At 43.2% G+C, this 26379-nt stretch overlaps 1 protein-coding gene across 5 annotated transcripts in view; it reads left to right on the top strand.

The window, feature by feature from the left end:
* Nucleotides 1–26379, top strand: part of RALGPS2 (Ral GEF with PH domain and SH3 binding motif 2) — a 342255-nt gene that overhangs the window by 31204 nt on the left and 284672 nt on the right. For 4 of the 5 annotated variants that reach the window (XM_077453154.1, XM_077453152.1, XM_077453150.1 and 1 more), the window contains exon 2: nucleotides 3172–3203. The exons of the other annotated variant lie outside the window; for it this stretch is intronic. The gene's annotated coding sequence lies outside the window, so the exon portion shown is untranslated. The remainder of the gene's footprint in view (nucleotides 1–3171; nucleotides 3204–26379) is intronic. 5 annotated transcript variants of the gene reach the window in all.

Genomic DNA, 26379 nt, shown 5'->3' with positions numbered 1-26379 from the left:
TATAAGACGACACGGATTTGGCACAGTGTCTGTATTGTTTGGCAGCCTTAGCTGTTGTGAGTGTCCCAAGCTGACAGTCAGCAGATGCAAGTACTTTCTTTACAGCGGTTTTGTGGAATTGAGGTTTGAAGAAACCTTAAAAAATCCAGTTTTCTATCAGTTGTGAACACTTTCATTCTTCTATTTGTAAATTAAGCAATTTTTTTTTTTTTTTTGCTTGTGTATTGCTAAATACTGGAAGATGTAGTTCAGCAACATTCACATAAGACTCTGTCAATGCCAGGTACTTGGACCATGGTAAGATCACTGCCAATGCAGTGTGGGAGCAAACAGGCCCAGGATTCCTATGTGACTTTTTAGGAGAAAAGATACAAAATTTTTCTCCAGAGGATTCATAAGTGGTGGCAATTGAGGTTTCACAATTTAACAGTCTAGTTAAATACAGTTTAACTGTTAAAACAGTCTACATGGGAGGTAGGCGACCTTTAAGAGGTGACGATCTACCTGACCATCATGGGAGAAGTCAAACATAATCGGACAGTGTCACCCAGTGTTTACCTCTTCAGACTTGATTTAAACCTCCTAATTGCCGTACTACCGTGTTGCAATCGTGTGAATTGCATGCCAAAGGGGGGTGCAGTTGCAGTGGTAAAAATATATCTTAAATATGGGCTTTTACCACCCCCCGAACTGCAAATGACCCTTTACTGTTCTGGGCCCCTATAAGGCTGCTGCATCTGCGACTTTCCTGGGTTAGCGGCTCATCACCATAGACTTCAATTATATTCCGCATTCAAGAGTTTTGGTGCACTTTTAGTCTATTGCTAAGCGCAGGAAAGCTGCATGTGCACTGTGCCGCGATGTGGGTAAACTGCAGCACACCACTGTGAAAGCAGCACTATACTATTATATCCTGTATATTGCTTCACACTGACCTTAAGATCTCCTCTTTTGCTGCTGCTGGCACCACTCTGGAGAATGATAGCTGGGGTGTATAATGTGGAGTGCAGTTGGTATCACTCAGCATGGGACAGGAGCCAGCACTACACTGTAGTAAGAAGCGCTTGCTTTCTACTACAGCTGCAACTTTCCAAGTAGTCCCTCTGCATTGCATTGTTTGATGCTCTGGGTTGGTGGGTCAGCAAGCCCAGAACACCGATCTCTATGCAAATATAAGTGAATCAAAATCTTACAGATAGTAGACTCTACTGATTTTGACACATACATTATATCATGCTTTTATAATCAAAAAAAAGCATAGATTTACTATGTTGGGAACTTCTAGAAATGTTGTTATAATTATAAAATGTAAATTGTGCCTAAGCAGTAACCTGAAAATTTTCTATATATATATATATATATATATATATATATATATATATATATATATATATATATATATATATATATATATATATATATATATATATATATATATATATATATATATATATATATATATTACTTTTTTTTTTTTTTTGGTCCTCTGTTTCCTGCTTGTACCCCCATAGCTTTGTCTGAGGTGTGAAGCTAAGGCACTGCTGCCTCAGACTTCTAACATTATGGCTGCGGAGTGAGATTTGGGGATGTTCATACTGTAATGCTCATTGTTCTCCTCCCATACACAAAGCTCTGACATGAAGAAGCAAAGTCCAGCTTTACGAAGACACCCCCCCCCCCCCAATACAGAGACTGGGTTATTAGATCTCTGTGCAATGCAGGCAGGTCATGGTTGGTGGGAGAGGCCAGTGGGGTACTGTAGATAGGTTCCTGAAAATGCCACAGAACCCTGCCTCAGTACTCTGAAGAACCCTTAGCCCCGATACAAGCAGGGGGCTAATGCTTGGTAAGAGTTATGCAGATATCAGAAGGCCTCGATAGGTGGATGTCAGCCTAAAGGACTTGGCATTCCTAGGCAGACAGCATTTGTATGCAGACTGTCCTATGTAATGGCCACATGCGAAGTTGAGCCTTCATGATTGAACTGAAATCATTTGAATGAAGAGGATTAGGCTGAGGGGGAAAGAGTTAAGTCTAGTACACATGAGCTGAATGTCGGATGGTATCGGCCAGTTCAATAGAAACTGGAATACATTTGGCCCGTGTGTATGGCAGCTAGTCTGACAGAAGCTGGTCATTTGGCTGGCTTCTCTTGAAGCTCTCTCAACCAATGACTGAGAGCGCTGACCAGAGTGTTCTTTTGGGGGGGGGGGGGGGGCTGGGGTGGTCGTCGAGGAGGATGGCCCTCCTATTAGACCACAATAGCACCGCAGTGGAGATTACTGTACTATCATCGGATTGTTGGTACAGAAGCTCCGACCTGAGCTGCCACTACTAGTGTACAAAGCTTTAGATTATATTGGACGTCCTCCAGCCAGGAAATTAAGCCAGCTTTACCTGCATGTACAATGCGCAACCCATGATGTGCAGGGAAATCAGACTAGGCCAGTGATGGCGAACCTTGGCACTCCAGATGTTTTGGAACTACATTTCCCATGATGCTCAACTGCACTGCAGAGTGTTTGAGCATCATGGGAAATGTAGTTCCAAAACATCAGGGGTGCCAAGGTTCGCCATCACTGAACTAGGCAATGCCATTACTTTAAAGGGATAGTAAACTCTGTTACACCACTTCTACCTACAGGTACTGTGAACATCTTCTAAACTTGCACTGTTTAGGAGCTATTCAGAGTGCATACAGTCAATGACATCACCAGTGCATGCGCACTGAAGGTCCGGCGTACAGCGCCGGACCTTTGGAGCCCTTGCCGTAAGTGGTGTCATTGTGCCCCCGGCCATTCGTGTAGCAGGAGGAAGATGTCAGCTGCGATAGCATGGCGTTGGAAGGCTTTGTTCTAAGGTAAGTTTCTCATAATGCGCTAGTATGTGATGCATACCAGCACATTGAAATTGCCTTGCACTCTAATTTAAAAAAATTAAAAGTCAGCAGCTACAAACACTGTAGGTGTGCGTGCGCAGCCTTTCCATGCAGTTTAAAGATATGTATAGGGTCTGCTCTTGACACTGAAGTCAAGTATCAACATTTCCATAATGGATCACTCAGGGATTTGCATGTATGCAAATGTGGTGTATTGGTGTGGCGAGCCTCACCTCTTAGAACTGTGGACTGGCTATTATTGACCCTCACTTTTATTTTTTTATTTATTGCAGGTATTTGGAAATGACTGGCAGGATCAACCGAGGTATGTCGTTTTTTTCTCTTTGTGCCTTGCACCTATATTTTCTATTGATCTACTTTTTTCTTTGATCATAAGTTCTGTGGCTAGTCTGGAAATTTTAAGTCATTTTTTCCCTACCTTTTTTAAGCTAGAAGTTGTTTTGATGGTAGGGGGTGATTTGTCTCTTTTCTGCAAAATGCTACTAAATGTATTTGTGTTATAAACTGGTGAGGGCTTTTTCAGCCTGTTGACTAAGCTTGCTGTGTGTGTCAGTGTAAAGTACAGCTTTGTGGTGCATATGGTAACGTTTCACTATTTACCCAACTGTGTTTGAGAAAATCTTGTTGTGATGTGCCCAGCCCATCATGCCAAGATCGGTCACTACATTAAAGTTTCTGCAGTGATATACACAGGAGGTGTCCGTATATGGGAAAGTAGTTTTTCCAATATTCTGGCCAGATCGAAGGTACTACATATCATCTTTGGAAATTAGAGCACAGTTTCTCAGTGTGGACATATTGCCTTTTTAAAAGGGCTCTGTCATCAAAATAGAAGGTAAAACAGTTGTTAGAAAAGAGTTGTTTGTATATAGGAAGTTCTAATGCCACTGAGCCTCACTGCAGTGTTGAGGAACTGCTCCTTGCAGTTTTCTGAGCAACCCTGCTTCCAGGAGTGTCGCATTACTGGGTCCCCTACAGTGCTCACTGGTTTCTCTTGAACTCTATGTGACTGCTTTATGCAGGAGAGATGTGGAAGTCACGCGTTATGTCAGCTTTTGTCTGAATGTGCACTTATTTTGTTCTGGTCTTACCAGGAATTGCAGCCACTTTCAAACTGCTTTTGATAACAAAAAAAGTTTTGAGAATTTCTGTCAATGACTAACGTTGGAGATAGGGCTGAAACAACTAATCGATTATGAAATTAATCGATTACTATTTTCATAATCGATTAATCAGCCAGTAACAAAATGGGGTTAAAGTTAGAGTCTGATGATATTTACCAGATTGACCCTTTTAATAGTATATCGCTCCTCTAATAGTATATGCAGTATATATCCTCTAAGCCCTTGTACATACGGTCGGAGATTCCGTCGGAATGTGTCCTATCGGACCGTTTTGTCGGATATTCCGACTGTGTATGGTATGCATCGGACTGTTTCCATCGGAATATCCGTCGGACCAAATTTTCCAACTTGCTGGAAATATTTTCTGACAAAATGCTCCGATCGGACATACTCCGATCATGTGTAGAGAATTCCGATCGGACAAAGTGCCACGCATGCTCAGATCAAATTCCTACATCAAAGCTATTGGCTACTAGCCTGAACGTAGTCCCATCGTAACGAAATTACGTCATCACGTTCTGAAAGATCGGATTTTTCGACAACTTTGTCCGACCGTGTGTATGCAACAGTTTCGGACAAAATCCGACGGATTTGGTTGTCGGAATCTCCGACCGTGTGTACAAGGGCTAATAGTATATGCAGTATATATCCTCTAATAGTATATATCCTCTAATAGTATATACAGTATATCTCCTCTAATAGTATATACACTATATATCCTCTAATGGTATATACACTATATATCCTCTAATGGTATATACAGTACATCTCTCCTCTAATGGTATATACGGTATATCTCTCCTCTAATGGTATATACAGTATTTCCCCTCTAATATATACAGTATATCTCTTCTGTCTGTTATTCTCAGAGTGGATTAGATATTTTGCTCCCTAACCATATAGTTGGTTATTTATATTCACCACTGTATATAGAGATATTTAAGAATAAATTGCCTTTTTTTTTTAACTTTACATATTAACTAACTTGTACGCCACTCTTTTTTTAAGGTTATTAACCGATTAATCGATTCATCGAAACAATAATCGGCCAACTAATCGATTATGAAAATAATCGTTAGTTGCAGCCCTAGTTGGAGATGTGTTGTCTTTTGCTATTGAAATCTGGTTACGCTTGTGTTAAAGAGGTTCTAAAAGGTTGCAATTTTTTTAATTTAACAAACATACTTGCCTGCTCTGTGTAAAAGTGTTTTTTTTTTTTTTTTTTTTTTTTTTTTTTGCACAGAGCACCCCTGATCCTCTTCTTTTTGGGTTCCCTACCTCCTGCCCCCCCCCCCCCCGCCACGTACCCCCAATAGCCGAGCTGCACTCCTGTGAATGGACTTTTGTCCAGACACACAGCACAGGCTTGGCCCCAACCCAATTCTCCTCATTGGCTTACTGGCTGTGATTGACAACAGCAGGAGCAAAGGGCTTCCGCTGCTATGTGGGCCAATGAGGTGCGCGAGACAAGGGCGAGCCACTGCTTTCATGCACATCGCTGGATCGAGATTGGGCTCGGGTAAGTATTAGGTCTGAAGGGGAGATGCACCCTCAAGGTTTTTTACCTTAATGCATAAGATGCATTAACCATTTAAGGACCGGAAGTTTTTCCCCCTTAATGACCAGTCAATTTTTTGCGATACTGCATTGCTCTTAACTGATATTTATAATTGTGCGGTTATGCGGCGTACTCAAAATTTCACTCCCCCCTCCGAAACACACACACAAATGGAGCTTTTCTTTTGGTGGATTTTTAAGTAAACACATTTCTTCATCAGTTTAGGCCAATATGTACTCTTCTACATATGTTTGGTGTAAAAAAAAAAAAAATCGCAATAAGCGTATATTGATTGGTTAACACTAGGGCGATGAAGGGGGTTAAGTGTTCCCTAGGGAGGTGTTTCTAACTGTGGGGCCAGTGTAGTGACAGGGAATAGAGAGATCTCTGTTCCTGATTACTAGTACGATTACTTCCCTGTCAGAGAGATGGAATGGGGATCTGTCAATGTAAACAGACAGATCCTTGTTCTATCAGGAGTGATCACGGGTTGCCAGCGGACATCGCGGCCATGTGCATCAGCGTCCGATGCCACCCCTTAAAGCGGCCGCTGTACAGTTACTGCGTTTTGTGCAGAGGACCAAACCTGCTGCCCATAACAGCGGCTGGTCGGCAGGTAGTTAAGACAAAAAAAAACCTTCTGACTTTAGAACCACTTCAAGCATATCTTCATGCTTCTGGTTGCCAGAGGCGCATGGTATTGTCAGAATTGTCTTTCATGAACAAAACTTTTTATTCTGTCGGTTCCATCAAGGGCTCTGAGCTACGTCCATGAAATTTTTGGAACCCACAACACTGACAGTGCTGACCAGCTCCCTTTTTATTTGGTGGTAAAATGTAGATTGTCACATCCGATTTCACAAAGCAGATACAATCTTTTGTACTTCTCTGTTTTTGTTAGTGTGCAACTATTCAAAAAAAAAATACAATTTCAAGGTATGGTTTTATTCCTGTGGAGATTTTCATGTGCTTGGCAGACAGTAAACTGATCACGTGTGTGTATATGAAATATCCACATGGAAATATTAAACAGCGTTAAACCCCATTTACAGTAACTGCATTTTTCTGCACTGAATCCAAAGGTAGCCACCACAAGGGCAAATGGGGAACAATTGTTTTCTATGCTCTGTTCTAATATTCCTGTATTACTGTTCAGGCTAATGGGTGATCCAAGCACCCCATCCACAAAATCCAGCATAAAAAAAATAAAAACAAAGTAAAGCTGGCCATAGATTGGTAGTATTTTGAATGAAAATTCTTGGGAAAAGATGAAAGTTTAACTTTTTTTGACTCATTAGTGGGTCAAATCGACCATTTTCCACTGCAGTGGCAATTTTCTTTTTAAAGGGGCAGAATAGGAAAATTATTCTCAAACAAATTTATAAAGGTGTATGTGGTTTTGGTATCATCCATTCATTATAAAAACAAATTAAATCTTTTTAAAGGCATTAAAATGTTATGAGAATTTTCGGATGAATTTTCCTAAGACTTTTCCTAAGAATTCTCACTGAAATCCTTGGTGTCTTTTTTTTTTTTTTTTTTTTTTTTTACATTGGATTTTGAGGTATGGTACCTGGATCACCCGATAGTGTGAACAGTATTATTGGAATAGCACATAAAAAAATATTCTTCTCTACGTTCCCTTGTAGTAACTTATTTATTTTTTTGGTTCTGTTTTTCTCCATGGGCTGTGTGCCATTGCCACTTCACTTACTGTCCCATTGCAAAAATAGGAATTGAAAGGAACCCCCCCCCCTCCAAAAAAAGGATGTCTTGGTTGTAACCATAACTAGTGTCCCCATTATAAGATTTCCCCGTTATTCCTGATGGAGAATTTGAATATTCCTAATGGGGACACAGACACACCTCACAACATTTGAGCAGTACAAACCCAAAACACCAATGAATTTTTAATATTAAAAGCAAACTCATCCATCCATGTCTCCATGCGTTATTTTGTAGAGAAATTACTTTAAAAAACACCCCCCTAGCATTTCTGGCTGTGGCCATCTTGAGTAAGGGCAAATAATGTAGCATTACTTCCTGGAACTCATCTGCCCTTAGCTTAGGCTTGCAGGCAGGAGCTGAGAAAACCTCCCTCCCCTCTTCCTACCTCCTCCCTATGACCTAATTTTACTAGGCAAAAAAACAGGAAGTAACTGAAGAAATGTGAAAAAAAAGTTGAAAAAAGTAACTGATATACTTAATGCTGGCAGTATGATTATTTTAATCCTCAATGTGGATTGGGAGAGTGAAGTTCCACTTTAACTTCTTGAATTTACTTTGCTGTTTTCAGTCCGCAGTATGAAAGTCCCATCATATGGTTACTATGGTATTAGTGTCCTTTTTTTTTTTTTTTTTTTTGTGCCTCATCATTCATATCATGACACTGGTGGTGTGTGTGTGTTGCATTGTAGCAAATTGCAGACATGCTGCATTTTTCCGCAGTGCACGGGATGGCCCTGCAGGTTGTACGTTGCACTGCTTTGCAATGTCCTGAATGGAGTGTACGTTTTTTGTGCACTTGCAATAATATAAAAAAAAATATAAAATGTAAACCGTGTCTTGTTTGTAAAACATGAGACACCACTAGTCACTGCTGCTGCACAGTGGCCACTAATTGCACGCTAACATGGAACTAGTGTGAACGGGCCCAAAAATGTATGGTAAATGCTAAAATGTGGACTCGGATCCTGCGCTGGCTCAAAGTACAGTCTAGTTACTTTTAAAACTTTCTGTTCTCGTATAATTAAAGAAATTCATGATATGGTGGTGACTTCAAACTGAAATAGTTAATAGGATGTGCGGGTTGGCACAGCATTTCATTTTTTTTATATCAAACTAATGAAGAAATATGTTAACTTTGTATTTTGTTTATTCCAAACACTCTGAAATGAGGCAAACCTTTCTTTGTGTACTGCCATGGCCCAAATGTTCTTTCTCTGAGATGTTCCCGCTACGTGCAGAGAATATTCATAGTGCTGGGCTTGTGACACAAGTACCTGGATTGATGGATGCAATGGAAAAGTCTGTTGAAGACCGTTAGATGAGCATAATAGCTGCTGTGTCTATAACCGCTTACAGTTAGAAGTGGAAAGGACTGCAAGTTGTCCACTGCGGAAGAGAGAAACCGTTCAAATGTTGCTAATTACATGAGTGGGAAAACATGTTTACAAGTTTACAAGTACATTTTGTTCTGTCTACTTTTCTTAATATATTTTGAAAGCTCCTAAGGGAAATATGGAGGCTGACCTGTCATGCTGATTCCCTGACTTCACTGACCCAAAACGAGTACACATATCAGAAACGTCAGAGGCTCCTAGGGACGTACCTGGGAAGTACTCAAATAAGACCCTTGCAGTGGGAAGGTCAATAATATTAGGCCCCTTTCGTGCAGGCGATCCAAAGAAATCAATTTGTCTGTGTGTGTGTGTGTGTGTATGTATGTATGTGTGTGTGTATATGTGTGTGTGTGTGTATATGTGTATATATATATATATATATATATATATATATATATATATATATATATATATATATATATATATATATATTCTCTGATCAAAACCTCATTGCAAATCTATGGGAGGTGGGATTATTTAACCACTTGCCAACTGGGCCAATTTTGACATTTTCTCTCGTATATGTAAAAATCTCTTCCATTTCTTTTTTTTTTTTTCCCCCCTCCTGTTTACTAGAAAATTACTTTGACCCCAACCACCCCCAAAAAAGTGTGTGCACTCACACCGAGGAAAATTAGTATTTGATCCCCTGCTGATTTTGTATGTTTGCTCACTGACACAGAAACTATCCGTCTATAATTTAATGGTAGGTTGCAGTCACAAGGGGTGGGCTCTCCAGGCGTCATCATTGTATGGCCACACCCTATGCTTATATAGGAGGTGCCAGACAACAGGGACATCACAAAGGAGGAAGACCGCTTCATGACAAGACTGACATTCTTGTTTGTTAGCGGGTAACCCGTTGTGAGGAAAGATGGTTCCGGACTTCTTATTTAATAAAGGATTGGTCAACAACCGGCTTTTGTATTTTAACATTTCACTGTTTTTTGGTGAATGGGTAGGGGTACGATGTACAGTGCCTTGCAAAAGTATTCACCCCCTTGGCTTTTTACCTATTTTGTTACATTACAGCCTTTAGCTCAATGTGTGTTTTTTTTTTTTTTTTTTTTTTATCCGAATTATATGTGATGGATCAGAACGCAATAGTCTAAGTGGGTGAAATAAAATTAGAAAACTATATACGTAAAACTATTTTTCAGAAATAAAATACTGATACTGCAATATAAGTGTCACATGATCTGTCATTGCATATACACACCTTTTTTGAGAGGCCTCAGAGGCTGCAATACCTAAGCGAGAGGCACCACAAACCAAACTCTGCCATGAAGACCAAGGAACTCTCCAAACAAGTAAGGGATAATGTTGTCGAGAAGCACAAGTCAGGGTTAGGTTACAAAAAAAAGATCCAAATCTTTGATCCCTAGGAGCACCATCAAATCTATCATAACCAAATGGAAAGAACATGGCACAACAGTAAACCTGCCAAGAGATGGCCGCACACCAAAACTTTCACACCGGGCAAGGAGAGCATTAATCAGAGAGGCAGCACAGAGACCTAATATAACCCTGGAGGAGCTGCAGAGTTCCACGGCAGAGACTGGAGTATCTGTACATAGGACGACAATAAGCTGTACACTTCATAGAGTTAGGATTTATAGCAGAGTGGCCAAAAAGCCATTACTTTAAGCAAAAAACAAAATGGCACGTTTTAAGTTTGAGAAAAGGCATGTGGGAGACTCACAAAATATATGGAATAAGGTGCTCTGGTCTGATGAGACTAAAATTGAACTTTTTGGCCGTCGAAGAAAATGCTATATCTGGTGCAAACCCATCATATCACTCAAAGAACACCATCATGGTGGCAGCATCTATGCTGTGGGGATGGTTTTTCATCAGTCGGGACTGGGAAACTGGTCAGAGTTGAGGGAAAGATGGATGGTGCTAAATACAGGGATATTTTTGAGCAAAACCTGTACCCCTCTGTGTGTGATTTGAGACTAGGATGGAGGTTCACCTTCCAGCAGGACAATGCCCCAAAAACACTGTTAAAGCAACACTTGAGTGGTTTAAGGGGAAACATGTAAGTGTGTTGGAATGGCCAGTCAAAGCCCAGACAATCCAATAAAAAAAAATCTTTGGTCAGACTTGCTGTTCACAAGTGCAAACCATCCAACTTGAAGGAGCTGGAGCAGTTTTGCAAGGAGGAATGGGCAAAAATCCCATTTATAAGATGTGACAAGCTCTTAGAGACTTATCCAAAGCCACTTGGAGCTGTGATAGCTGCAAAATGTGGCTCTACAAAGTATTGACTTTAGGGGTGTGAACATGTAGTGGCCATAACCCTTTGTAGGGCGGCCTTAATTAACTGGGCTTACCGGTTACCTCCACTTGGCTTGTCCTTTCACGTCTAGGGGTACCCAGGGTTGATACCCAACAACATGAATGCTGACTCAAAGTCCTTTTTTTAAAAGGTTTTATTTTGCAGTGATAACATCCAATAGCAGTCTCTCATGGCAAAAGAGGGCGCAGAAGAAGAACTCGGGCACCTTGAACTGCAGATCTAACAAAGTCTCTAATTCCACCCAGAGAGTAGCCACTTGCAGCTGGGTACTTCAAAGCTGAAAAGATCTCTAGCCAGAGATCATGGCAGTCAGCACGTTGACTCAAAACTTGAAACGATCCTATGAAGGTGTACAAGTTGTAACTAAGGGTGAACAGGAACCTTTTTCTTCAGTACCTGGAACGTTCTGTCTCCTTAATAGTACTGGAAAAAGCCTGGATTTGTAAATGTCCTTCCCAACTCAGTAACCAGGCACGTCTCAGGATGCCACTTGTTGGCCCTCCTCAGAGTCCTCCCCCGGTCACTTCCATGAGCTGTGGTGCCCCTCCAAGCCGAGAGCACACCGGACACCTTGAATCCTCTGTCGGTCACTGCGCCTCGGACCAGTCGGTTCAGAGACTCGGGAGCAGACGGATCCCTGCCCCAGACCAGATGGGTCAATTAAGGGCATCTAACAGGAACATATTGCTGGATGTCGAACACCCTGTGAGCGGGACCCCTCACGGGGCTACCCCGGTCCTGGAACAACCAGACCACACGGGCCTCACAAACTCCTCTCCTGAACACGTGACCCACGTATCTTAAGTACCCCCTCCCAGACTCCCCAGCGGGGCCCGGCACTCCCACTGATTGGTTCCGAGAAGGTTCATACTCAAAACGTCCAACCAGGCAATGGTTCTGGCCTGTCATGTGCACCTCCTTTGTTCACATGACCAGGCAGAACTTCTAACATAGCCCAGCCAGTCTGACGTCCAGGCCAACCTACATAATTAACCCTCAGAACCCCTACCGAGGCAAAAACGAAATTTTTTATCTGTATGACACTGTCCAAAATGTCATCTGCTACACACACATTGACTTTTTCTGTTATTTTGTCCTATTTGTTTGCTTCACAGTAAAAAAAAAAAAAAAAAAAACTCAGAAAACCACTGGCCACAGTTGTCAAAGAGGCCCTTGTCCTCATCAGCATGGGGCAAGGTGGTTTGGCATTCCTGACTTACCGAGTGGCTTACTTGGATAAAGGTCTAGTAAGTAGAGATTCGGGAGGCCCAATGCGTTTTTTTTTTTTTATAAATTTTTTTTTTGGCATGGATGGGGGGGGGGGTGGAAGAGTCCCCACCGAATACATACTAGACCCGAAGGGCCTGGTATGGACTTGGGGAGGAACAGCATGCGGTGTGTGTGTGTGTGTGTGGTTTGCATTTTTTTTTTTTTTTTTTACATTTTTAGCTTTTGGTGGGAAAGCCCGCTGACAGCTGATGACTCATCGGTTAAGGATGCGACGGCGGGCTTTTTGGCCCCCATCCTTGGCAACCAGTTGTTAAATACAGTGTGTTTATGGTGTTTTTAACCGCTTCCTGCCCGCCCTATAGCCGAATGCCGGCCTTAGGGCGGGCGGCTTCCTACGCCTGGCCGTCCCTGGACGGCCTGGTGTTTACTTCCGCAATGCGCGCCGCCGCGGGCGCGCATCGCGGAAGTTCTGTGTTTGCCGTGTCCCCCGGGGACAGGCAAACACAGATCGCTGTAAACGGCCAATCACAGCGGCCGTTTACAGCGTGATCGGCGTGTCCAATGGGAGATGATCTCATATGTAAACATATGAGATCATCTCTCAGCGCCGCTCTCCCTCCTCACACAGACAGCGTGTGAGAGGGGAGAGAAGAACGGCTGCAGCAGCCGTCAGTGTAAAAAAGAAAAAAAAAGTAAAAAAAAAGTTTAATAAAAAGCGCCATCCTCCCCCAGTGCCACCCCCCCCCAGTGCCATGCCCCCCCCCCCCAGTGCCATCCTGCCCCAGTGCCATCCTGCCCCAGTGCCATCCTGCCCCAGTGCCATCCACCCCAGTGCCATCCACCCCAGTGCCATCCACCCCAGTGCAATCCACCCCACCCCAGTGCCACCTGCCCGCAGTGCTATCTGTCCCCAGTGCCACCTGTTGTCAGTGCCATTTGTCCCCAGTGCCATCTGTCATCAGTGCCACGTATAAGTGGCATCTGTCATCAGTGCCACGTGTTATTAGTGCCACATAGTGCCATCTGTCATCAGTGCCACGTATTAGTGCCATCTGTCATCAGTGCCACGTATCAGTGCCATTTGTCATCAGTGCCACGTGTCAGTGTCACGTGCCATCTGTTGTCAGTGTCACGTGTCATCAATGCCACTTATCAGTGCCATCTGTCATCAGTGTCACGTGTCATTGGTGCCACGTATTAGTGCCATCTGTCACCGGTGGCACGTATTAGTGCCACATGTCATCAGTGCCACGTATTAGTGCCACGTGTCATCAGTGCCACATATTAGTGCCACGTGTCATCAGTGCCACATATTAGTGCCACGTGTCATCAGTGCCACGTATTAGTGCCACGTGTCATCAGTGCCACATAATAGTGTCATCTGTCATCAGTGCCACGTGTCATCAGTGCCACGTATAAGTGTCATCATTGCCACGTATCAGTGCCATCTGTCATCAGTGTCACGTGTCATTGTCCTGGTATTTCAAAAGTGTAATAAGTAGTCAACAAGTTAGATGTGTAATTTATGCTCCTAGAACACGTGATGGCGCTCCCTGCATGTTGGGCCTCTCTATGTGGCCAGGCTGCGAAAAAGTCCCACACATGTGGTATTGTAATACTCAGGAGGAGTAGCAGAATTTTTTGGGGGGTGTCATTTGTGGTATACACATGCCACGTGAGAGAAATAACCTATTACAATGACAATTTTGTGGAGAAAAATAAAGAAAATGAAAAATCTTCATTTTGCAAAGAATTGTGGGAAAAAAATGACAACATCAAAAAGCTCACTATACCTCTTACTAAATACCTTGGAATGTCTACTTTCCAAAAAGGGGTCATTTGGGGGGTATTTGTACTTTCCTGACTTGTTTGGGTCACAAGAAGCGAGATCGGCCTCCAGTACATCAGATGTGATCAATTTTGTGCGATTCGCACCACAGCTTGTAGACTCTCTAACTTTCACAAAGACCAAATAATATCCACTAATTTGGGTTATTTTTACCAAAGATATGTAGCAGTATAAATTGTGGCCAAAATTTATGAAGAAAAATTAATAATTTGCATAATTCTGTCACAGAAACAAAGAAATATGCGTTTTTTTTCAAAATTTTCGGTCTTTTTTCATTTATAGCGCAAAAAATAAAAACCCCAGAGGTGATCAAATACCACCAAAAGAAAGCTCTATTTGTGGGAAAAAAAGGACACAAAATTCATTTGGGTACAGTGTTGCATGACTGAGTAATTGTCATTCAAAGTGTGAGAGCACCGAAAGCTGAAAATTGGTCTGGGCAGGAAGGGTGTTTAAGTGCCCAGTAAGCAAGTGGTTAAAAGGGAAAAATGCATGAAAAGTGCATACGAAAACGGATAAATGCAGGTTTTAAAGTGCACTGCAAAACGTGACACCACCTAACGCCCCCCCCCCCCCAAAATCTGATCACATGGCACGTTTAAGGGCAAATCACAGCAGACCTTTACCATGTGATCAGCTGATCACAAGTGAACAGACTTGCTTGGATTAGGAGCATAATTCATTCCAGGAGAATGCTTGTAATCCAAAGTACTCAAATATCAGAGTTTCCCCAAAGAAGTCAATGGAAACAAAGATAATTCGTTCCACGTTGACAATGGAGAGACTCAATACTCTGCTCGGCTGCACTTGGAAACCCTCGGAGTGTTTCTGAGTATTCCTAAATGGCTCAGAGTGTCACCAACGCCCCTGCACTTCTGCCCAAATGCGGTACTGCACATCGCAGAGGCTTGAATCCTGCTCGTTTTGAGGGACAACACTTGCACACCGAGTCAGGATTTAAAAAAAAAAAACACTTCCTACTCACAGCCCTGGGGCCCCTTAGACAGTGCGAAACCCCAGGGCCCAGTCGCAAGTGCGACCTTTGCGGCCCTAATAGTCCCACCACTGTCGCACCCCCTGGAAAATTTTTAGGGTGGGTATCCTAGATTCCTTGTGTAATGACCAAAAGATTATAGAGATTTAATGTGTTTATTATGGCAATGCCCTATACTACATACCTATTGGATGGGTATTATCCATACTCTGAATACAGTATTCCAATTAACAATTCGGGCAGACTCAAAACAATGTATACTGGGCATCCTAGAAACTTTACAATTACAAAAATTTACTGGAGAAGCTATTGCCAAATCTTTATTTCAAAGATGTAGACTTATCCTATTTCACTGTCTGCAGACCTGCCCACAAATACGGAGTGGCTGAGATATATCGGAAGTGCAGTCCGGATGGAAATATATATTTACAACCATAAGGGTGATCTCAATAAATTAAAAAAAAAAAAAAATAAAAAAAATGGTCCCCCTGGCTAAATGCCTCAGGTTTCAGTCCACTAGATTTAGTAACTAGCAGGATTCTCTAAGCTGACCGGACAGGTTGGAGAGGATAACGACTTTTCGCCCAATGGTTGCTGTAATTTATTTGTGCAGACCGGTCTCTCTGTAGGACCTGTAATTCCAAGCGTTTTATTTGAGATGGTGCACCATTGGAAAACTTGTAACTTGCATGTATTCATTATTTGTGAATGGTGGTAATTCTGGAAATGTGCACTTATTTCAATAAACCTCTTTCCAGATTAAAAGAAAAAAAGACTCGGGATTCTATAGGCAAAATTTTCCAAGAAGAAAGTAGATGTTCATCTTTCAAAATTGGGGATAGTTGGAGGCTAAGCTAGTTGCGCCACTCCCTAAAAGTTGCTAGTACCCATTGTCATGGTGCGCATCTCTCTACCCATCAATATCCTCAAAGAACGTTTAGACATGGGCAGAGAAGAATGCACCACGATCCACAGCATCTTCAACTTTAACTGTATTGTGGGAGATACACTGAAGCCCCATACACGCTATCAGATTTTCTGATGATTTTTGTCTTCAGATTTACCAAAACCATGTAGTGCAAGGGCCTGCTTGATTGCATATAAATTGAAACTCCTAAGCTTTGAGCTCCATATTATATTGAGGAAAAAAAAATCAGCAGAAAATCTGATTGTGTTTATGGGGCTTTAACCACTTGCCGACCGCCTCACGCCGATGTACGTCGGCAGAATGGCACGGGCAGGCATAAGCACGTACATGTACGTGATTTGCCTCCCGCGGGTCGGGGGCCCGATCGGGCCCCCGCCCGGTGCCTGCGGCGGTCGGTTTTCGTTCGGGAGCGATCCCGGACGAGGGGACGGCCATTCATTCATGGCCACCCCCTCGCGATCGCTCCCGACGAATGGAAATCCCCGGTGACATCACTTCCTCTCCTGTAATGTAAACACAGGAGAGGAAGTGATGTATTCTCTCCTCCGTGTCGGTATTTTTCGTTCCGACACGGAGGAGAGCGGATCAGTGAGTTGCACCAACACATCCCACACACAGTAGAACATGCCAGGCACACTCACACCCCCCCTTTACCCCCCGATCACCCCCCCAATTACCCCTGCCCCCCCAGTCACAGTGACACCAATGTCATTTTTTTTTTTTTTTTTTTTTGCATTGGTGTCATTTGTGACTGTAATAACTGTTAGGGCAGTTAGGGTTAGCCCCCTTTAGTTCTAATGTACCCCCCTAACCCCCCCAATAAAGGTTTAACCCCGTGATCACCCCCCGTCGCCAGTGTCACTAAGGCTGGGTTCACATTGCAGCGGTTTATGAGAACGAATGTGATTCGCACCGCACTGCAGTGCAAATCACATCCGATCTCTGTGCGATTCGAGTTCAGCCATTCGCCGCACCCGCCGCACCCGCCACACCCGCCGCACCCGCCGCAAATTCGCACGGGACCCTTTTTTTGGCCCGCAGCAGAATCGGATCGCATGGGTGTTCACACCATGCGATCCGAGTTTGCAGATCGCACTGCGATATGCGAACTGATCTGGGGGTGTCAGTAACATTTCACTGACACTCCCAGCAGTTCGCATAGGGCAGTGTGAACTGCCGCCGGGAGGCATGCGATGCGGGAACCCGCCGCGGATTCGCGGCGTTTCCGCATCGCTCCAGTGTGAACCCAGCCTAATAAGCGATCATTTTTCTGATCGCCGTATTAGTGTCACAGGTGACGCTAGTTAGGCAGGTAGGTATTTAGGTTCGCCGCAGCTTTTTATAGCGCTAGGGACCCCCATATACTACCGCATAAAGCCCCCTGATTGCCCCCTAGTTAACCCTTTCACCAGTGATCACCATATAACTGTTACAGGTGACGCTGGTTGGTTAGTTATTTTTTTATAGTTTCAGGGCACCCGCCATTTATTACCTAATAAAGGTTTAACCCCCTGATCACCCGGCAGGTGTCATTTGTGACTAATAACTGTTAGGGCAGTTAGGGTTAGCCCCCTTTAGTTCTAAGGTACCCCCCTAACCCCCCCAATAAAGGTTTAACCCCGTGATCACCCCCCGTCGCCAGTGTCACTAAGGCTGGGTTCACATTGCAGCGGTTTATGAGAACGGATGTGATTCGCACCGCACTGCAGTGCAAATCACATCCGATCTCTGTGCGATTCGAGTTCAGCTATACAGATAGTATGGCTGAATTCGTGTCGCACCCGCCGCACCCGCCGCAAACTCGCACGGGACCCTTTTTTTGGTCCGCAGCAGAATCTGATCGCATGGGTGTTCACACCATGCGATCCAAGTTTGCAGATCGCACTGCGATATGCGAACTGATCTGGGGGTGTCATTAACATTTCACTGACACTCCCAGCAGTTCGCATAGGGCAGTGTGAACTGCCGCCGGGAGGCATGCGATGCGGGAACCCGCCGCGCATTCGTGGCGTTCCCGCATCGCTCCAGTGTGAACCCAGCCTAATAAGCGATCGTTTTTCTGATCGCTGTATTAGTGTCACAGGTGACGCTAGTTAGGCAGGTAGGTATTTAGGTTCGCCGCAGCTTTTTATAGCGCCAGGGACCCCCATATACTACCGCATAAAGCCCCCTGATTGCCCCCTAGTTAACCCTTTCACCAGTGATCACCATATAACTGTTACAGGTGACGCTGGTTGGTTAGTTATTTTTTTATAGTTTCAGGGCACCCGCCATTTATTACCTAGTCTCACTAGTGTACCCCTAAATTTAGGGGTGTCTACTTTCTAAAATGGGGTCATTTGGGGGGGGGGGTTTGTGCCATCTTGGCATTTTATGGCCTTCAAAACTGTAACGCCCTTAGAAAGCCTGAAGGCGGTGCTTGGTTTTTGGGGCCCCGTACGCGGCTAGGCTCCCAAAAAGTCCCACATATGTGGTATCCCCGTACTCAGGAGAAGCAGCAGAATTTATTTTGGGGTGTCATTTCACATATGCCCATGGCATGCGTGAGCAATATATCATTTAGTGACAACTTTGTGAAAAAAAAAAAAAGTTTGTAATTTTCCCGCAACTTGTGGCAAAATATAAAATATTCCATGGACTCAACATGCCTCTCAGCAAATAGCTTGGGGTGTCTACTTTCTAAAATGGGGTCATTTGTGGGGGTTTTGTGCCATCTTGGCATTTTATGGCCTTCAAAACTGTAATAGGTAGTGAGAAGTGAACTCAAAAAATTACGCCCTTAGAAAGCCTGAAGGCGGTGCTTGGATTTCGGGGCCCCGTACGCGGCTAGGCTCCCAAAAAGTCCCACATATGTGGTATCCCCGTACTCAGGAGAAGCAGCAGAATTTATTTTGGGGTGTCATTTCACATATGCCCATGGCATGCATGAGCAATATATCATTTAGTGACAACTTTGTGAAAAAAAAAAAAAAAAAAAAAAGTTTGTAATTTTCCCGCAACTTGTGGCAAAATATAAAATATTCCATGGACTCAACATGCCTCTCAGCAAATAGCTTGGGGTGTCTACTTTCTAAAATGGGGTCATTTGTGGGGGTTTTGTGCCATCTTGGCATTTTATGGCCTTCAAAACTGTAATAGGTAGTGAGGCGTGAAATCAAAAATTTACGCCCTTAGAAAGCCTGAAGGCGGTGCTTGGTTTTCGGGGCCCTGTACGCGGCTAGGCTCCCAAAAAGTCCCACATATGTGGTATCCCCGTACTCAGGAGAAGCAGCAGAATTTATTTTGGGGTGTCATTTCACATACGCCCATAGCATGTGTGAGCAATATATCATTTAGTGACAACTTTGTGTAAAAAAAAAAAAAAAATTTTTTTTTTGTCATTATTCAATCGCTTGAGGCAAAAAAATAAAATATTCAATGGGCTCAACATGCCTCTTATCAATTTCCTTAGGGGGTCTACTTTCCAAAATGGGGTCATTTGGGGGGGTTTTGTACTGCCCTGTCATTTTAGCACCTCAAGAAATGAGATAGGCAGTCGTAAACTAAAAGCTGCGTAAATTCCAGAAAACGTACCTTAGTTTGTAGATGTGACAACTTTTGCGCAAACCAATAAATATACAATTATTGACTTTTTTTTTACCAAAGACATGTGGCTGAATACATTTTGGCCTAAATGTATGACTAAAATTGAGTTTATTGGATTTTTCTAATAACAAAAAGTAGAAAATATCATTTTTTTTCAAAATTTGCGGTCTTTTTACGTTTATATCGCAAAAAATAAAAATCGCAGAGGCAATCAAATACCATCAAAAGAAAGCTCTATTTGTGGGAAGAAAAGGACGCAAATTTTGTTTGGGTACAACATTGCATGACCGCGCAATTACCAGTTAAAGCAGCGCAGTGCCAAAGTGTAAAAAGACCTCTGGTCATTTACCAGCAAAATGGTCCGGTCTGAAAGTGGTTAAAGTAATGCTCTGGGGGGCATTTAGTTGTAAGGGCATCCATTTTTTTTAATGGTTCTAAATTTGAGTCTGAAAATGGCAGGTCAGAGAGTCGCATAGTTCACACACCATCCCCTTTTCTTTTCTCCATTGGAACAAAAGGTATTATGTTAAAAAGAAAGGTGGTCTTTCTTTAGCATGGTTGCAGTGTTTTCTGGATAATGTTAGCAGTTTAAGGGCTAGTTTACACTTGCTTCAAAAAAAGGGCTTGGGACACGCTTTGTTAAAGTTTTCTCTGAACGCCATTCAAAGCTCCGGTCACTAAATTAAAATGGTTCGCTTACAGTCCTGTTTACACCTTGCTTTTGCTTGAGGCTTCGATGGGGCTTTGAGCGTGCTTTGCCATAGAATTCTACGGGGGGGCTTTGAAGACTCTTTGAAGCACTAAAGCGATATGGGGTATCGTTTTTGAAGCAAAAGCAAGGTGTAAACAGGACTGTACATTTACTTGTGCTTCGGCTTCAACAAGGCTTCGGACAGCCTTTGTTAAAGCTCTCTGAATGCTAGTCAAAGCTGTCACTACATAAAATGATTAGCTTATAGTCCTGTTTAAACCTGCTTTTGCTTTGCTTCAAAAATTATACCCATGTAGCTTCAGTGGTGCTTCAAAGTCTCCATAGAAGTCTATGGCAAAGCTCACATGAAGCCTCAATCAAAAGCAGGTGTAAACATGAATGTAAGCTAACCATTTTATTTAGTGACAGGAGCTTTGACTGGTGTTCAGAGAGCTTTAGCAAGCATGTCCAAAACCATGTTTTGAAGCAAGTGTAAACTAACCATTTTATTGAGAGGCTTTGCCTGGCATGTCCGAAGCCTTGTTTTGAAGCAAGTGTAAACTAGCCGTTAATGTGTGTTGAAGCCAAGTGTAAATGAGCCCTAAGCGATTGTCGGCTGATTTTTTATTTTTATTTTTTTTATTTATTTTCCCCGATGAGCATAAATTTGTGGGGAAAAATAAACGCCTTTTTGTGTTTTTAATTGCACACTTCATTAGTTACCTGTAAGTTGGGGTTAACCATAGTTTATTAACTGTAGAGCAAGTTGTCAGTTTATGATGATGAATTTGATGCCATGGTGCATGATTGGAATTTAATTTGTTTTTGTGGTTTTAAGTGAGGGGTGGGGGTGTGTGTATGGTAAGAATACTTCCATGTAAAACAATGGCCCTACGCAGCAGCAGCCTGTTTGTTTTATTTTTTTTTGTGGTAAGATTGACTGTTCTGCATGCTTTTGTTTTATTCCCAAAATTGGAAGGAAACCTTTGTCCATGAGAATGAGTGAGTGAAATCCAATCCTCTTCCTTTTTTTTTTTTTTTTTTTTTTCTCCTTTTGCCGCCTATTCATTTTCCTTCCCCCACCCCCCCCCCCCTTTTTTTTTTTTGAAATTGATGTGGTTTTCTGTAGCAGCAATTTCGACGGGCCTGTATGAGTATGTATGAGTTTTTACCTCTGCTCATGCATTTTTTCATAATTTTTCTGTTGTTTTTTAAATGATCCGTGTATGTAACACATATGTTGTTTATGTGTGTGTATATTAATGCAATAAATTATTGCCTTCAAGTCCATGCTAGTTTAGTTTTCCAGAAGACACTAGGATGTGATTTACTGCTTTCAAACTGTGAAAAGGTTTGGCAATCCTCTAACACTATTCTTTGGCTCCTTTGTCTTCTATCTCCTTGTATCCTCCTTTTTGCTGCTAGGTTTCTAAATAAACTTGCTAAACCAGCCCCCGCAGTGAACCCTGTAGAGATCAGTCGTGTTGGGATTTCTCACAGGATTGCAGCATTTAAAGGGTGTGTCTTAGAAGTGGTGTTCTTTAATGAAGTTATCTCATGACCTAAACCTTGAAAGCTTTTGTGTAAGCTTCAAGCAATTGTGGCCATCATCCAAAATCTTTTATAGGGCACAAACTCGTTTTCTCCTGCTAATGTTCAGTTTGGAAGATGTTAGGGAACACTCCAGCAGTGCCTTGTTGGAGTGCAGTTCTGTTCGGTACGAGTGTTGTGCCTGAAACCATTGCCAGAAATGTGCAAAGTGAGGTTTACCTGTGTCTGATATTAGTTGGCACCGATTGAGGAAAGATACAATGAAGCATAAGGCTTTGGGCAAATAAGATATGACGTTTGTCTCCAACAATGGCTTGCTCCTGTGGTTACAGGACAACATATTAATCATTGCATACAATGTAATTTTGTCCAACATTAAATCCCCCTCTATTACAGTTGTGATTAGAGGAAGTAGCAGTGGGCTGACTTATATTTATTGCATTCCTTTTTACGCTCAATCAGTAAAATACTTTCAGTTTTCACAGTTTAATATGGCATTGCATGTGTGGTATAATATAGTGATTTGGGTTATATTGCCCTTGTGATCAAGTCATAATGCAGTTAGTGTGTACAGTTGGCTTTGATGTGGTTGCTGAGCAGTGCGCTCATTATGTGATGACCTCATCAAGACCACAGTGCAAACACATCCTAATCTTTTCCATAGGGAATCACAGGGTGTGTCCTCTTGTTGGTCCCAAACACTTGACTGCTTCACAGACATGTCTAGTTCTATATTTGACGCTTGTAGCCTTGGACACATACATCAATATGCCAGATCATGCAGTCTGTGCAGACCACATTCTGACCACTGCGTTGTTAGGCTGGCAGATATTTTTTTTGGGGGGGGGGGGGGGGGCGCGGCAGGAGATGTAAGGCTCCATGTACACTGGACTTTAAAATATTACAAAAATGCCAGTAGCTTTGCAGTGAATCTTTCAGCTTTAACGTTTTTGCAATAGCTTTTTTAGCATTTTTTTTCCCCAATGGATCAAGAACGTTAAACGCTGGTGAGACATGTTTTTGAGTGTATATCAACATTTATCAGTGTTTTTTGTGGTCGGAAAAATGACTGCGATTTTAGGGCGTTCAGAAAATGGCCCATAAACTCCACTGTTGATCGTCAAACTTCCATGTGTGCATGGACACATAGGATAACATAGAAGGGAGTTTATGGGCTGTTAAAAAAAAAAAAAATTGCCCAAACTCCCAAAAACTTCAGTTTTTTCATGAGCTTCAGTGTGCAAGGAGCCTAAATCTTGCTTGGGTAGAAACTTGGCAGCATTCAAACTCAGATGAACTGCCTGTTTTTAACTTGCTGTCCTTACTGACAACAAATAATGCAAGCCTAGCATGGCTAATTTTTGGTGTTATAACTTATGAATTTGACCTCAGTCATCTGGAACAAAAACATTTGTGACAGTCAGTGCAGTCAGAGCTAGGTTTATAAAGGAGCAGTGTAGACTTTGAAACAAAAAAACCTGCATACTCCCCTCCACCTCCTTGTAGCAGCATTGCTCTCTGCTCTGTCTTCCAATGGGGGTTGGTCAAAGCTGGCCTTGGCTCTCAGCTGTGCACTGAGGGGTAGAGCCAGGCTGCCAGTCAGCCAGTTGCATTTGTTTGGATCCTTTCAGAATCTGAAGTGGCTCTGCCACATCAGCTGATACCTATAGCATGCTATTAGCTGAGTTGGGGTCACAGAAGGGCAAGAGTAAGTGCTCCTGTGACCTACAAGAAAAGTATGTCCAAAATAGCATTGGCTGTACTTTTTAAGGTTTACATCGCCAAGTATGCTCGGCTACAAGTGACATGTAAATGTAGATATAGTTTGAGCTATGTCCAGGATAATGGTTTGTAACATTGGATTACTTGTGCTGGTCAAACTGCAAAAGTGTATTTCTTTATCGTACATCATGGGATAGCAGCATAGTAATTACTATGTGGGTTATAGGCCACCTTCAGGTGATGAACACCGGCACACCCAAAACAGGAAGTTGCCTCCCTATATAACCCCTTCCGTGCCAGGAGCACGTTAGTTTTTTTTGCCAGTGCCTAATTTGTTGGTCATGAGTGAAGATGTGCTCTGAAGAGCTCCGCTGGAGGGATCCTTGCTGGATTTATACAGCTTCCATAGACCAGATCCATCCAAAGTGCCACTGGGGCCAAGGTGGATGATACCCGTGCCTCGTATAGGAAGAATGAGGTTTTGCCTGTAACGCATCTCCTTGCAGGGCTGGACCCTGGGACCCAGGGCTTTTTGGTAATGCCTACATTACCTAAAGTTTTTTCCTGGTGGGGTGCTAATACAGGTCCAAGGAAGTGGCACCCTGATAAAAAGGGACCCGGTTCTTGAAGGTTTCCTAACACAGCCCGCCGTGATGGGTGAAGTTTGGATCTGCCTGTTACCTTTTCCTCGCCACAGGATACTGCTGTAAGGGAAGAAGCCTAGGAACTGTAAAAAGTCCCTATGTTTTTTTTTTCTTCCATGATTAAAATGTCATGCCTTAAAGTCTCCACTAGAGGGAGTAAATGCACATAACTGGTACGTTGCTTCTTAGTCAGCTCAGTGTCCCAGCTAAACAGCATGGGTGTGTGGTCTCAGCAGCCAGGGGGTGATTCCTCATCTAGAGCAAAGTTGTTGTTTTGTATTTTATTTTTTAACATGGTTGGTGGTGCAGCTGCTTCTCACATCTCGGCCCCGGTATACGTGACTGAAGATGCATTTTCCTCCACCCTGCTGGGCTTAGAAGGAAGATTAGCGGCTTTAATTGCATCCTCCATCCTAAAGGATAAGGAAGCGTGTTAGATCTCCCTCCCCCACCTTAGACCTTGTACAAGGGAACAGTGGGTAGAGGATGAACGGTTACCCTCAGGCGATCAGGGGAAAGACAAATGATTACTCCTCTGCAGAGGAAACAATGGTGGATGATCCCTTTTCAGCCTCACAATCTGCGAAATTGCTGGTACAATCTCTTATGGAGATGGTTCGTTCCACTTTCAAGCTACCCCAGACGGAGTCGGCTGAAAGTTCTTTCTTTTTTGGGTTCCTTAAAACCTTCACAGCCTTTGAATGACCTTCCTGTCCATGCATTGCTAGAACAGCTTATTTATGCTGAATAGGGTCACCCGGTTAAGCATTTTCTCCCTCCAAAGAGATTCACAGACTCTATCCCATGGGGGAGAAATTCACCAGAAGATGGATTGTACCAGCAGTTGACTCTGCTATATCCAGTGTTTTGACAGGGGCAGTTACTCAGCCTGCAGTTGGCATCTGTCAGTCCCTAAAGGACCAGTTTACACAGGCCCTTAAGGAGGTTCCTGTACAACAAGCCCGGGATCAGCCTCTAGGCAGTAGCGACTGCCATTGCCGTCAGATTCTAGAGGAAAGCCTCAATGTCGGGCCCAGGTTCACAAGAAGTCCTGGGGGCAGAAACCTGCAAAACAGATGTCTAAAGCCCCACTATGAAAGGACACCCCCCCCTCGCTGGGGGGGTGGGGGTGGGGCAAAGACTTCTGCAGTTCTCAGAATTCTGGCAAGAGGAAATTCAGGACAGATGGGTCATCTCCACGGTGACTCTAGGGTACAAACTAGAATTTCGGGACTTTCCGCCATCTCGTTTTCTGAGGTCAAACGTTCCCAAAGATCCAGGGAAATGGCAATCTCTGTTTCGGGCACTAGACCGATTACTGGCTCGGGGGGGATCATACAAATCCCCACAGATGAGCAAGGTTTGGGGTTTTATTCAAACCTCTTTACGGTACCAAAACCGAATGGAGGTGTCAGACCCATTCTAGAGCTAAAGAATCGAAGTCCGTGTCTGAAAATCCACTCTTTTCGCAGGGAGTCGATCAGGTCAGTGGTTTCTATCCTACAAGGAGGAGAACTTGTGGCATCTATTGACATCAGGGATGCATATCTGCATGTCCCTATATTTCCCACTCACCAAAGGTTTCTGCGGTTCGAGGTAGAACAGCAGCATTTTCAGTTTGTAGCCTTGCGCTTTGGGCTGGCTGCAGCACCCCGGGTGTTTACAAAAGTTCTGGCTCCACCTTTAGCCAGGTTAAGAGCACAGGGCATAAGTCTTGGTGTACCTAGATGATCTATTGCTAAGCAGTTCTTCCCGGGGCAGTGGTCCTTTCACCCTGAAATTTTTCTGTCTATATATAAGATGGGGGATCCCGGACATAGATCCTCTAGCATCCAGGTTCAACATGTAGTTGGTCAACCTTATGTCAAGGACAAGGGATCCACTCGCATGCGAGACAGATGCTTGGTGACCCCATGTGGTCAGTTTTACTGATATTTTAGTTTTTTTTTTTTTTTTCCCTATTCAGTTGCCGCCATGGCTTCTTTGCAGGGTCAAGCTGGAAAGAAAGCTGGTAATTCTTGTAGCCTCAGCATGGCCCAGAAGGTCCTGGTATGCAGAAATCGTAAAGATTGCATTGGAGGATCAATATTTCCTTCCACTACAGCCAGACCTACTCTCACAGGGGCCAATATTCCATCCTAACTTACAAACTCTAAATTTGACAGCTTGGCTATGGAAAC

This window comes from Lithobates pipiens, unplaced genomic scaffold (assembly GCF_037356315.1).
Source record: "Lithobates pipiens isolate NorthernLeopardFrog02 unplaced genomic scaffold, aLitPip1_a1.2 Scaffold_23, whole genome shotgun sequence".
In the NCBI taxonomy this organism is placed as follows: domain Eukaryota; kingdom Metazoa; phylum Chordata; class Amphibia; order Anura; family Ranidae; genus Lithobates; species Lithobates pipiens.
The sequence above is the reverse complement of the archived record's forward strand: the minus strand, read 5'-3'. Positions and strand labels throughout refer to the sequence as shown.